At 37.0% G+C, this 12601-nt stretch overlaps 1 protein-coding gene and 1 pseudogene across 1 annotated transcript in view; one reads left to right on the forward strand and one right to left on the reverse strand.

Moving 5' to 3' along the window:
• The window catches only part of Stim2 (stromal interaction molecule 2), a 125070-nt gene that overhangs the window by 58096 nt on the left and 54373 nt on the right, over positions 1-12601 (forward strand).
• Positions 1928-3900, reverse strand: LOC106021044 (annotated as a pseudogene).

A 12601-nucleotide genomic window follows, 5' to 3' on the forward strand; every position in this document is an offset into this window, starting at 1 on the left:
GATGCTTATTTCTGCCTTCTAACACCAGGATTACAATTGCAGGCTACCACGTGTACCCTTTGTCATGTGGCTTCTGGAGATCGAACTCAGGTACTTGTGCTTCTCACACCTCAGAAAGTTTAAATTCTTACTCCCTTCTTAAAGTTGTTAGATTTTAATTCTTTAGGAATAATATAACTGCAAAATGTTTTCTAAATAAAACACAGCTCATTAACCCTTTCATTGATTTTACAATTTTGTGCTATCCTAGATTCCACAAATTTATTCATTTTTCTTTCTAAAAGTATCTCATCTTTATTGAGGTCTAACTCGGTATATTTATTTTTATACATACACATACCCTAATATGCAGCATGATTTCATATACCTTATAGATATGTTCTAACTTTTCATTTAAATACTATTTAGAAAGGTATAGTGATTTTTTTTTTATTCTCATTTTTCTTTCCTTTCCTTTCTCTGGTCCTAGTAAATGGTTAGTAAATGGACCTGATATCTGACCATTCAGTTAAACATAATACACCAAATATTTTGAAGTTCCTGTTTAAATGTAGTACTGTGCTAAGTATAGAACATTATGGAAATGAATAGTATCAGTCAATTCGCCTTCTAATTGATCACATGCTGTCATAACTATAATAAAAGGTACATTCTGTCAAATTGTATACTAGCAATTTGAATTAACCATGGAAATGTCCTATATTTTAGGGAAAATAGTATCTGTCTGCTTAGGGAGTGTCAGCAAAGCTTGGTATAGAGCTTGTGTTACACCTCGTGAAACTAATGGCTGTAGTGTTCACAGACTTGACTGACTACTTGTAGGACATTCTGTGAAGTGGAATCAGGATATAGAAATAGTGGTAGAGGGAGAGTGATGTGCCAAGTTTTCCTAGGGAGTGTTAGATTGCTGAGAGCAGACCTCCAGAGAACAAGATGTTACCTATCTGCTTCTTTAGTTTCTTGCACCTTCAGGGTATGTATTCTGTAAGTTGTTTGCCTTTCAGCCTCTTTACCTTTTTAGTTTTTAGAAGTTTTCATGCATGTAGGCCTATGAATTAACTATCTCTTCCACATATATTACATTTGCACTTCTTTCTAAAACACTGTCTGTCAACCTTTCTAATGTTATGGCTTTTTAGTTAATGCAGTTCCTCATGTTGTGGTGACCCCAACTTTCATTGCTCCTTCATAACTGTAATTTTGCTACTGTAATGAATTGTAATATAAATACCCAAATGCAAGATACCTGATATGTGACTCCTGTGAAAGTGTCATTCAATCCCCCCAAAGTGGTCACAACCCGTAGGTTGAGATCCACCTCTCTAGAATATTCCTCTCACATTTGATCTAGTAGTATTTCTAATTCCTGTCTTAGATGCTAGTAAAGCACATTGTTTTCTCTTTTAGAAAGTCTTAGGCTGTCAGTCACTAGCTTGAAGAAAACTTTTCTTACAGTTTTGGTTGAGACTAGGCTTTAAGGGTTGAGCCATCTCTCCAGCCAGTCTGGCCTACAGAGCAAATTCCAGGATAGCTAGGGCTATACTGAGGAACCCTGTCTTGAAAAACAAAAACAAAGAAACAAACAACAACAAAAGTTTCTTGTTCTCCTTTAAATTGGCTATTTTTTTTCTCATCTGCATTTTTGGCTTACTTAGTTTTCCTCTCATGTTGTAGTCTCACCTCTGCCTTCTAAGTTCTCTGAGCTACTGAGTTTACTGTTATTTCATATAGCTGGCCTGACCATTGCCAGTTTTCCTTTTAAATACATCTTGACTGCTACTGCTTGATAAAAACATTTTACAATATTAGACTTTGGTATTTTCTCTTCTGCTTAAAAATGTATGTCAGATCTCTGTACTGCAGGGGTCTCAATCTTTGATGAATGTCACAATTTGTAGCACAAATGGCTCATCCCGCACTCAGTTTCTTATTTAGTAGGTCTGGAATGAAATCCAATAATTTGAGGTTCTAGTAAGTTCCCTGGCAATGCTGATTCTGCTGCTCCAATAGCCATGCTCCGAGACGCTCTGCCATACCCTACCAGATATAGTCTAGACTTCTTAGTTTTGCATTCATGTTCTTTTATAGTTAGTTACCGTCTGTTTGTCTAGTTGTGACCATTTACTGTACAGTTTTCTCCATGTTCTTTTTGTCTTAACTAAGGTGAACTATTGGCAGCTTTTTGTATACATCGTTTTCTTTTAAGCCCTGTGCTGGATGATTTTTTTTCAATTTTTTTTTTTTTATTTTAAATAGCTTGTTTTACATGTCAATCCCAGTTCCCTCTCCCTCCCCTCCTCCTGCACTCCCCTTTCCCCCCCACCCTCCCACCCCATTGCCAAATCCTTCTACATAGGGGATATCTAGAGTCTGTCATTTCACTCTGGGTAGGGTCCAGGCACTCCCCTAAGAGTCCAGGCTAAGAGAGCATCCCTCTTTGTGCTATAGGCACACGAAGACAGTTTGTATGGTTTTTATGTCAACCTTACACAAGCCAAAACCGTCTGAGGGGATGGAACCTCAATCAAGAAAATGCCTCCTTAAGATCTGGCTATAAGCAACCCTTTAGGGGCATTTTCCCAATTAGTTATTGATGTGGGGTATCCAGTCTATTGTGTGTGGGGTCACCACTGGGCTGGTGGTCTTGTGTCCTTTAAGACACCAGGCTGAGCAAGCCATTGGGAGCAAGTCAGCAGCATTCCTCCATGGCTTTTGCATCAGCTCCTGCCTCTAGGTCTGCAGGGCAGCCCTCACTGCTTTTGATGATCAATTGTGATGTGGAAGCATAAGATGATTTAACTGTTTCCTCCCCAAATTTCCATTGGTCATGATGTTTCATCATAGCAATAGTAACCCTAACTAATACAATGTCACAGAGGCATTTTACGTGTAAGTTTTATTTTGCATGTTAAAAGTACAGTCATTTTAGGGCTGGGGGTATAGCTCAGTTGTAGTTTTTGTTTGGTTTGAAGGCATTTGTAAGGCTAATGCTAGTTTTCGGATTTAGTACAGGTAGAAAGAACTTCAGTATAAATTCTTCTTTTTCTCTATTTTTTTCCATCACTATTCCAACTCAGAATGTTCCTTTGCTTTGTACTATTTTCATATATTTTCAAATATGTATTTTCATATTTGTAATTTAGCTTGATCTGATTTCCAATCTAATTCCTTTCACCATAATTTCTCTTTTGCTTTTACCTGGCCCATGTTAGTTACATAGTTACATGTGGTGATTGAAAAAAAATTGATCTCTTTAGGGTATAACAAACTGCCTAAAGAACTACCTTTTCCTAAGTATTATTGTTAAATGATTTTCATGTTTGAAGAAATGGTCTATAGTTACTATCCTGAATCTCACTGATAGATCTGTTTAAATTCCATTCCCCCAAAAACCTAATGGCAGATACACTAACAATTGTACTGCGTTGCAAATTAATGAGATCTTTTAAAGATTATTTTTCTTAAGGATCTAAGAGAAGGAAATGTCTTTTTAGTAGATAAACTTCTATTGTGGTGTGTGTGTGTGTGTGTGTGTGTGTGTGTGTGTTGAGTAAAATCTAATGATTTTATTGTCTTCATAAAAAAATTGGCTGATCACTTTGCCCTTCCTTTTCTTATGGCCTCCCAGTTCATCATGCTTGCATCTTTTACTAGCCAGCATCCTCTTAGAACTGCAGTTGGGCTCAACACACTCAAGCTTTAGCACATCTTCTCTGTAGTTTTAGTCTTTTTACAGAAAATAGACATAGTCTACCTACCATAGCCTCTCTTTCCTCCATAATGCTATTTTCCTTGGGTATACAAAGAATCCTTACCCTTCCTTTACTGTGTCACTTTGTGGGGCTGGTACTTGCCACATTTATTGCAGAATGTCTGGGGGATCTTAAGAACATTCACCATATTGGCACAGAAAGACGGGGAAGGCCAGCAGTGAAGTTTATAGGAAGTCTGAACTTCTGTCTTTATGAGGAAAGTTTCCTAAGTTTTTTAACATTTATTTTGTGTATGTGTGTGTGTGTGTGTGTGTGTGTGTGTACACCACTGCACATGTGTGGAAATCAGAAGACATTTGAGATAGTCGGTTCTTGCATCATGTGGGTTTCAGGAATTGAACTCTGATCCATGGGATTGGTGACAATTAGCTTTCCTCACTGAGCTGTCTTGCCAACTCCAAGTTTCTTAAATCTTAATGGCTTAGGTCCCTTTTTAAAAATGTATTCTTTGAAAATTTCATACTTAAAATATTTTGATCAAATATCGCTACTTCCCTCTATGCCCCCCAATACTACCTGAATTTTGATGCATATTTTACATATAACTTAATACAGTTCAATAGTTAATGAATTTTGAAAGACAGGTGCAGCTTTGTATCTGTGCAGAATGTATTAGTATAGATTTTAGGTATACAGTTTGATCTTGAAAAATCTACAGACTTGTGTGCCTGCTGCCTGAATTAGAGATACAGAACATTTTGATCCTCACATTATTCTTCTAGAAGATAGCAGAGATAAAATTTTTTTATGTATCATTGAGTGGTAATTTTTCTGTAGATGTGCATTCAGACCTTATTTCCGCTACTTTGTGATTTGTTTAAAGCCTGCCAGTGGTCTGATCCTGACCAAATATGTTAGGATTGTTACATTGCCAGAGGCCATTAAGAGTGCACAAGTGGCATTTGTATCCATAAACTCTTTCTGTGTTTTGTGTGTTCTGTTTGTGTTCCTCGAAAAGTAGCACCTTTCCCGTGTACTTAACTCCTCTTTCCCTATTCTAGGACAGCTCTTTACAATGTCTCTTCTCTCCAATAGCTGTATTTCCCATTTTCTCCTGAGACCTCCTCATCTGCCTTAAACCTTCCATTACTTTTCCTTCTTTGTAAATATACAAAATAAAAACATTGCTGAATCAGATTTTCCCATTTGCTCTTTGAATACAACAAAATCTGTCCAGTAGGATGTGTGCTTTTTTCTCTTGTATTTTGTTTTGAATCCACTTAGACTTTTACCGTTCTTACTCGGTGTAGCCCCTTCTCATGATGCTTGCTGGTGCTGCTCTGCAGGGGCTAGTCCTCAGCCTTCACTTCCCAGCATTGTGTCCAGAATGCATGCATTTAAATTAAAGCACTTTTTCACTTGGCTCTCCTAACTTTACGTCTATTATTTATTGGCTACTTCTTTTCAGTTTCTTTGCTGATTTCTTTATTATTTTCATGTTCTTATACTTTTTTGCCAGTCTGTCTCACCTCTTGGATAATCTTTCCTAGTTTCAAAGCTTTTACCTTTCCTCTATTTATTGGCATCTGAATGTGAGATTTATGTGTCCACTTGAAGCAACACCTCCATCCAAATATATAATAGTCTTTTTTTTTTTAACGTAAAGTTTAAAATTGTGTCCTGATTTCCTGCTTCGTTAGCTCTCTCCTTTGTTAATCTTGTTTCTTATAGTGCACACTACTTTCTCAGTGACAGAAACTTGCACTAACTTGTAGGGCCTTGATTGTTCAAAGATAAAATCTGATCTATTTCCCATTGCTGGTGCTCTACAACTTAGAGTCCAAGTGTCATAGTGAAGCAATATTAGTCACTTCCTATTGTAAGCTTTTGTAGTGGTTGTAGCCCACATATTTATGACATGAAACAAATCTTATTTTATAGAAATTAAAAACTTATTAAATATCTTACTAATGATCTCATATATAAAACCTTATAGCTACAGTTCAATTTACAAAATGCACTTCAAGTTAGAAATATAAATTTCCACTTAAGCCATCAGTTTAAATTTGGAAGAAATGATATGATTTATTGAAATATGTCTAATTTTTAAAATTTAATTCTTATGTGCACATGTAAGTGTGGGGTGCAGGTGGGCCTGCTTGTGAATGTGCACATGTACACAAAGATCAATATGTGCTACTTTTCAATATCAATTCCTCTGTGGGAAAGGTACTTATTTTAGTCATTTATGCTGGCAGTTGATGTTCAATTGTGCTCCACCTGTCCAAGCTGTGTCTGTTCTCCCCAACCCCCCCATCTCTGTGTTAATGAACCTTTATGGGCCAGCTGCTGTCCACTTTACTCAGATCCTCTTGCCCACAGTTTCACCTGAGAAGACCAAGTCCTCAACATGTCACCCTGCACAGCAATCAGGGTTTGGCCTCTGGGATCCTTTTGCTTAATTTTCATTTGCTTTTTTGAGTTGACGTAGGCAGAATTCTCCTGAGCAGTAATAAGTACATGCTTCCCACTGAATTTTTTTCTCCAGAACATGGAATAGTTAGGCTTGGATTTTCTGAAAACATTTCAGTTGAGGAACTGGTACAAAAATTATGATAGCTTTAGGTTCATCACCAATTACAGTTTCCTTAGGTACCTGATGGTTAGTTCTTGTAGCCATATCTTGAGTCCCGAGTTTGCCTGCAGCTTAGGCAGTGGCTAGTAGATGCCTGGTTATGACTTCTAGTTTATCATTGATGCACTTTCCTGTTTTGGAGTCCTGTCTTAGGACGAGGCTCAGGTCTCCAAGAACTCAGATCTGGCGATGGAAGGAAAGAGGTTCTCACTGAATGCGCAGCTCAGTTTCAGCTAGACTGGCTAACTAATGAGCACCATGGTTGCACTGTCTCCTCCACCTTCCTGACCTCATCTCTTTGCCTTGTCCTCAGTGCTGGATTGCAAATACCTATTGGAGTGCTTGGCTTTAGATGAGTGCTGGGAATTCTAACTTGGGTCCTTATACTTATACACACCAAGCATTTTTTCTACTGAGCCTTCTCCCTGGCCTCTCCCCAACTTTATATGTCAGGAATTTAGCCTGCCCTGGAAGTTTTGGGAGGTCAGGCATAATCAGTCACAAGGACTCTACTTTCCTACATATATTAATGTGGGTGAGAAAAATGACATGGGTGGGCCCTCGCTAAGCCACATGTGTATGCAGTGAACAGGCCCCCATCAGGTTGACCTTAGACTACCTAGCCTCTAGAAATGTGAGAAAAATTTATTTATGCTCATCATTATCAAAAATCTTCAAATTACTAGGTTTGGATACTTTGGATATAGTGGTAGAAAATAGACTAAAAAAAACTGTTCTTTGGATGGAAGCTCTTGTCTGTTCCTTGGTGACCCTGGGTAGTACCTGATTTAGTTCTGTTCTGTTAGTTCTTGGGGTTATCGAGAAGGCTCTAGTAATACTTCTCTCCATTAGAGGTTAAGAAGGTATGAAAATGTATATCATAGGCTCTGATAATTTTGCTATTCTGTTTTAAAAATGCATTAGTATATGACAGCTATCTAGACCTTGCTTTAAAAATATCCTAAAGTTATTAGTCATATTCAATTGATGTAATTGTATTAAATGTCACTTAACTGTTGACAAGTTCTTCATTTAAATTAAAGGTAAAGAGATACATGCTATTTTTAATTTTTCATGGATTTGCCTAATGAGTCTTTTTTGGGGGCAGTTGACATAGTCACAAGCTATTTGGTTTTGTAATGTTGCGGTGGAAGCTTTTGAACAGGTTATATGGTTGTGTGAATATTGCTGTATTTTATCCCTGTTACTAAGGCTGCTTTCTAAAACGGCCCTACCAGTTTTATTCCCACAGATGCATGAATATGCAGTTTTGTACAAAATGGATAAATCACATCCTTTTCTCAACAGCTTTGTTAAGATATCATTGACTTAGGATAAGTTACATGTTGTTTCCTACATAGTCAACTTATCCATAATTTTTAATCCCTTAGGAAGATGGAGAATTCTATGCCCCTCTTCATCTGCCTATAGTTGGGTTAAAAACAAAACGTTCTTATAGTCCAGAACTACTGATACTAAATTATATTAGTGATTTATTTCTGAAGTTCTGTTGTATTTTTATTTTGACAGTCATTTTTTTGAGGGGGAGGGTAAGAGTTCTAAGTTGGCAGTTATTTATTTCATGTTATATGTACTGCTCATGTTTTCCTGCACTACATTGCCTCTGATGAAACAGCTGCTGTCTCTCTCCTTCCTCTGAGAAGTATGCCTCTCCCATCTCTGGTTTCTTTTTATCAGACCCAGAACACTGACTAGTGTAGTTTCTTATAGCTGTTCACTTAAGATACTCTCTACAGCTTTGCCATAGTCAGCCATAAATCTCAGTGTTTTTCACCCAGTATTTGGTGTCTAAAATATTGGCTTGGGTTTTGTTTCTTTTTAAAACTTTAGTTGTATATTGATTCTGTAGACTATGGTTGTAAAATATTCATTTTAAATTATATGCATATGTGTGGGGTATGTGTACATGAATGAATGCATGTGCCTCTGTAGAGGCCAGAATTGCTGGAGCTGAAGTTACAGGAGGTTGTGGCCCCACTCAGTGATGGTATGGAGCTGAACTCTGGTTCTTTGAAAGAGCTGAATGTGTGCTTAATCTCTGAGCCACACTTTTAGCCCCTGCAATGTTTACTGCATTAAAAACAAAAATGCAATTCTAGTCTGTTTCATTTTCTGATTGATCTTGAATGATCTTTGAATTTGGCTTCTGTTTTCCTTTACTGTAGCATGTCCAATTACTGGACTGAGTGCAACATGTTTTAAACTTTGTCATTTTGGGTGCTGGATACTGTGATTTATAAATGTTCCCAAGATTTCTTTTGGGAAAAATTACTTGGAGGAAGTTTAATTGGCAGAGGTGGGGGCTGGGGGTGGGGTTGCTCATACTTTAGGTAGGATCAGTGCAGACTTCATTTTAGGATTAATATTCTTCAGTAATGAAGCAAAACCAACCATAGTGCTCTCTGCTTAGTTCATTTGAGGAGGGTTTCCACTCTGATTGAAATTGGCACTGAGCCTTCCTTGTGTGAGCATCAGGATTGCTTTGTCTAATGTGGTAGATTAATTTTTACCTTGGCTTGAGTGGATTCCTCACATGTGTGTGTGGAAGTCAGCTCAAGGCACACAGAATCCTTTGTAGAGGTGCAGGCTCACTCTTAACATGTACTCCAGTAGTCTCTCTCATGCTTTCATCTCCCCAGATGCCCATTGCATCTCTTTATTTGAGAGCAATGGCTTGATGCGTCTAGCTTCTTTCTTCCTGTAACATGTTACAGAAATTGTAACTGTAAATTTAGGAAATTTACCCTATTCCTTGAGCCACCAAAATGATTGATTCTGGTTTCTTCAGGATCACTATCCTTTTCTGCTTTGTGTTCAGTGTCCTAAAAATTGGTGTCCATATAGTTTGTCTGGTATTTTAGTTGCTCTATGTAGGAGGATGATAAATCTAACCTCTAATTTTATCTATACTGGAAATGAACATTCTGATTTACCAATTTTAACACGTAGAACATGGAGATCTAAATATGTAACCTCTCCTTAAATATTCACTAGTTAATTCTAAATAATTTGGCATATTATTGATACTGTGCTAATTGAATATAATATTAACTCTTGATTGCATAGGTATTAGTTTGCATAAATTCTAAGATGACAAAATTACAGTCAAGCTAGTAATTTAGTAGTTAAAGAATTCTGGAACTTGGGGCCAAAGCCTAATGGTATATTTTGATGAACTTACAATGCCAAAGACTTTGGTACATTTCTAGTTGTCATGGTACCTACTTATTGTAACGTTAATACATTTTTTTCAGATTTTAAATAATTTACCTTTTTCTGCTAGTTATGTGAAAACACACTCCAATTTGTGTTGTTTATATTTCTAAGTTAGATTTATTGATTGACAGTTTGATTGTTTGTGTAGGATGTGGCACATGTGTACCATAGCACACCTATGGAGGTCATAGGACTACTTAGAGAGTTTTGTTTTCTCCTTGCAGCTTCTGGGTATTGAAACCAGGTCATCAGGCTTGGTGGCAAATGCTTGTGTTTTATCTTTAAAAGTGAGAAAATGGCTGGTGAGATGGCTCAGCAGGTAAAGGTTCTTATCACCAAGCTTGATGACTTGAATTTGATTCTGGAGCTCAAATGGTGGAAGGAGAAACACGTTGAGTTTTCCTTTGAAACTCCACATTCATGCTGTGCCATGTGCATGATTGTACATACGAATTAATAAATGTAAAGTGAGCATGACAGTAGTAACATTTTTGCTATTTATTCTTTCTTCTGTGATCCTGTACTAAGCTCTTGTCATTTTATTTTCAAGTCAGGAAGACCTTGCAGTTTCTAAGGAGCCCATCTGCTTTAAGTGACTCATTTATCAGACCTTGGACACTGTTATTTTAATGACAAGTGTTGCATTATCAAATTCTTTGTTTCTATCGTCAATGAAGAGGCTGTAGTTTTCTTCTACATCTAGGCCTTACATATTTTGATTTAGAATATCTGAAGTAGAACTCTGTAATATTAGGAGTCAGGCTTTTATAAACATCTGGTAGTTCCCTCAGAATTTACATATACAGTCAAGATGCAGTTCACTTACCCAGGCTTTTTCTTGATAAAGGATTTTGCTTGTACCCGGGCTGGGCTCAAAGTCATGATTTCTTAGTTTCCTGAGTGCAGTGGTTGCACAATGTCGTGCCCAGCATTTATTCATACTTTACTGATTTACTTACCTGTGTTTGCAAAATTATGCATACTTTGTATACATTTAAAATTTACTTTTATAACCATATGTGGTAGACATTTTTATTCTCCTCCTTGCATGGAACAGCAATAGGAGACTTAAGAGAAGTTAAGTAGCCTTCAAATGTCTGACAGTGGTAGAGTCATATTTTGAATGTATATCAGATTCCGGAGTCTGAATGCTTAACTGTAGTGATAAGTCATATCTCTCAGGTATTGAGGATTCAAGAGGATCCAGTTTTGTATAGTGGAAATAAGAATAAAACCTCTGCAGTCCAGGAACTGAAAGAAGGAAGTCATTGAGCCATGGGGAAGCTTGGGCTGTCATTCTTCTCTCTTCCTCTCTGTGGTTCTCTCTGCTGGCCTATTAGTCTCTGCATGTTTATTGGCTTGATCTGTTCCACTTAACACCTGGTCCATTATGACTGCTGATATTATGGTACTTTCAAAACCAGAGTATTTATCTTCTTGAAGATCCAGAGTATTGGCCAAGAAGTGAGTTTTCATGATTTTAACAGTATTTGTGTGTGTGTGTGTGTGTGTGTGTGTGTGTGTGTGTGTGTGTGTGTGTATGTGTGTGAGAGAGAGATATTGAGAGAGAGAGAGATAGATCCTATTATAGTGCCTTTTTTTTCTTTTATGATGAGCTGTCCCATCAAGTAGCTGTGGAAGTGAGTGATAGAGTGAGAGAGGAGTGACTGGGTATATGCATGGGTCTTATTAATTTAGTTGTTTGTAGGGGAAAAGGCTGCACCTGAATAGAGTATCCAAGTCATAGTTTTAATTATATATATTAGGTTTTATTACAACAGAGTCAAAACAAAACAAAACAAAACCCAGTACAAATACTAGATGTATATTATAGGCATGAAAATTATAATGAGCTTATGACATGACTTCCAGCAATGAGACGTAATGAGACGTGTAAAGTAATCTATTTTTTTTTTAGTAGAACTAGAAGAGTTTCTTAGTAGAATCTTCTGTGTGAGTCTCTCTGAAAAACATACTCACACAGAAGATTCTACTAAGAAAAGTAACCAGATATTCATGAAACAGTCCTTTATTAGTGGTGTCAGCTTAGGATTTCCTGGAGTAGGCTTGTGGGTGATTGGACATCTCTACCAGGAATGCTATGTACTTAATTAAATTTCAGATTCTGCTTTTAGATTTCTTGACTCATGGATTTCAGCCAGTTAAAAGATAGTTGTCTTTTGCTTACGTATTTTTACTTATTTATGCCTTTTCAAAATTTCTTTAGTTGGCCTTCTTCATTCATCAAATTAGTAGTTTCTACAAAGCTTTAGAGAATTCTGAGCAGCAGAATTGTGTGTTCTATAGGATAGAGAAGAGAGTTTGATGGAGCCAGGTGGCTTTCTTATGCATGTTTAGTTCACCTAAACATTTTCTGACTTTGTTTCTACAGAAAGTGAATCTTCTTCTGTTTTCTACTTATGTTTTCTGATAAGAATTTCAAAGATCTGCAAAGCATAGAGTAGTGTGCCTTTGAGTTATTTTTTATCCTGTGATTTTTTTTTTTTTTTTTTTTTTTTTTTTTTAGTTTGTGGTGACAGGGCTTCTCTGTGGCTTTGGAAGTAGCTCTTGTAGATCAGGCTGGTCTCAAACTCACAGAGATCTGCCTGACTCTTCACCCCGAATGCTGGGATTGAAGGCATGAACCACCACCGCCCCACTCCTGTGTTCATTTTTAAATGTAATTTTTTAATTGATTCTTTGGGAATTTCACACCATGTACCCCAATTCCCTCATTTCCCTGTCCCTCCATATCCACTTTTACCAATGTAGTGTCCCTCTCCCAAAGGAAAACTTAAAAAGAAATAAAATAAAAATAAGAAATAAATGAAAATATAAGTAAAACTATTAATTAAGCAAAAACAAACAAAAATCCTCTCCACTCCTCTGTCTTTTCCAGCTCTCCATTGTCTCTTTATTCATCTTAGTGACATTGGGAGCTGCTGTATATCATGCAGTAGACCCTTTTGTCCACACAGCTTTACTTGCCAATATTCAGTGTGTAATATGTTTTTAG

This window comes from Mesocricetus auratus, unplaced genomic scaffold (genome assembly GCF_017639785.1).
Source record: "Mesocricetus auratus isolate SY011 unplaced genomic scaffold, BCM_Maur_2.0 Super-Scaffold_100006, whole genome shotgun sequence".
NCBI lineage: Eukaryota > Metazoa > Chordata > Mammalia > Rodentia > Cricetidae > Mesocricetus > Mesocricetus auratus.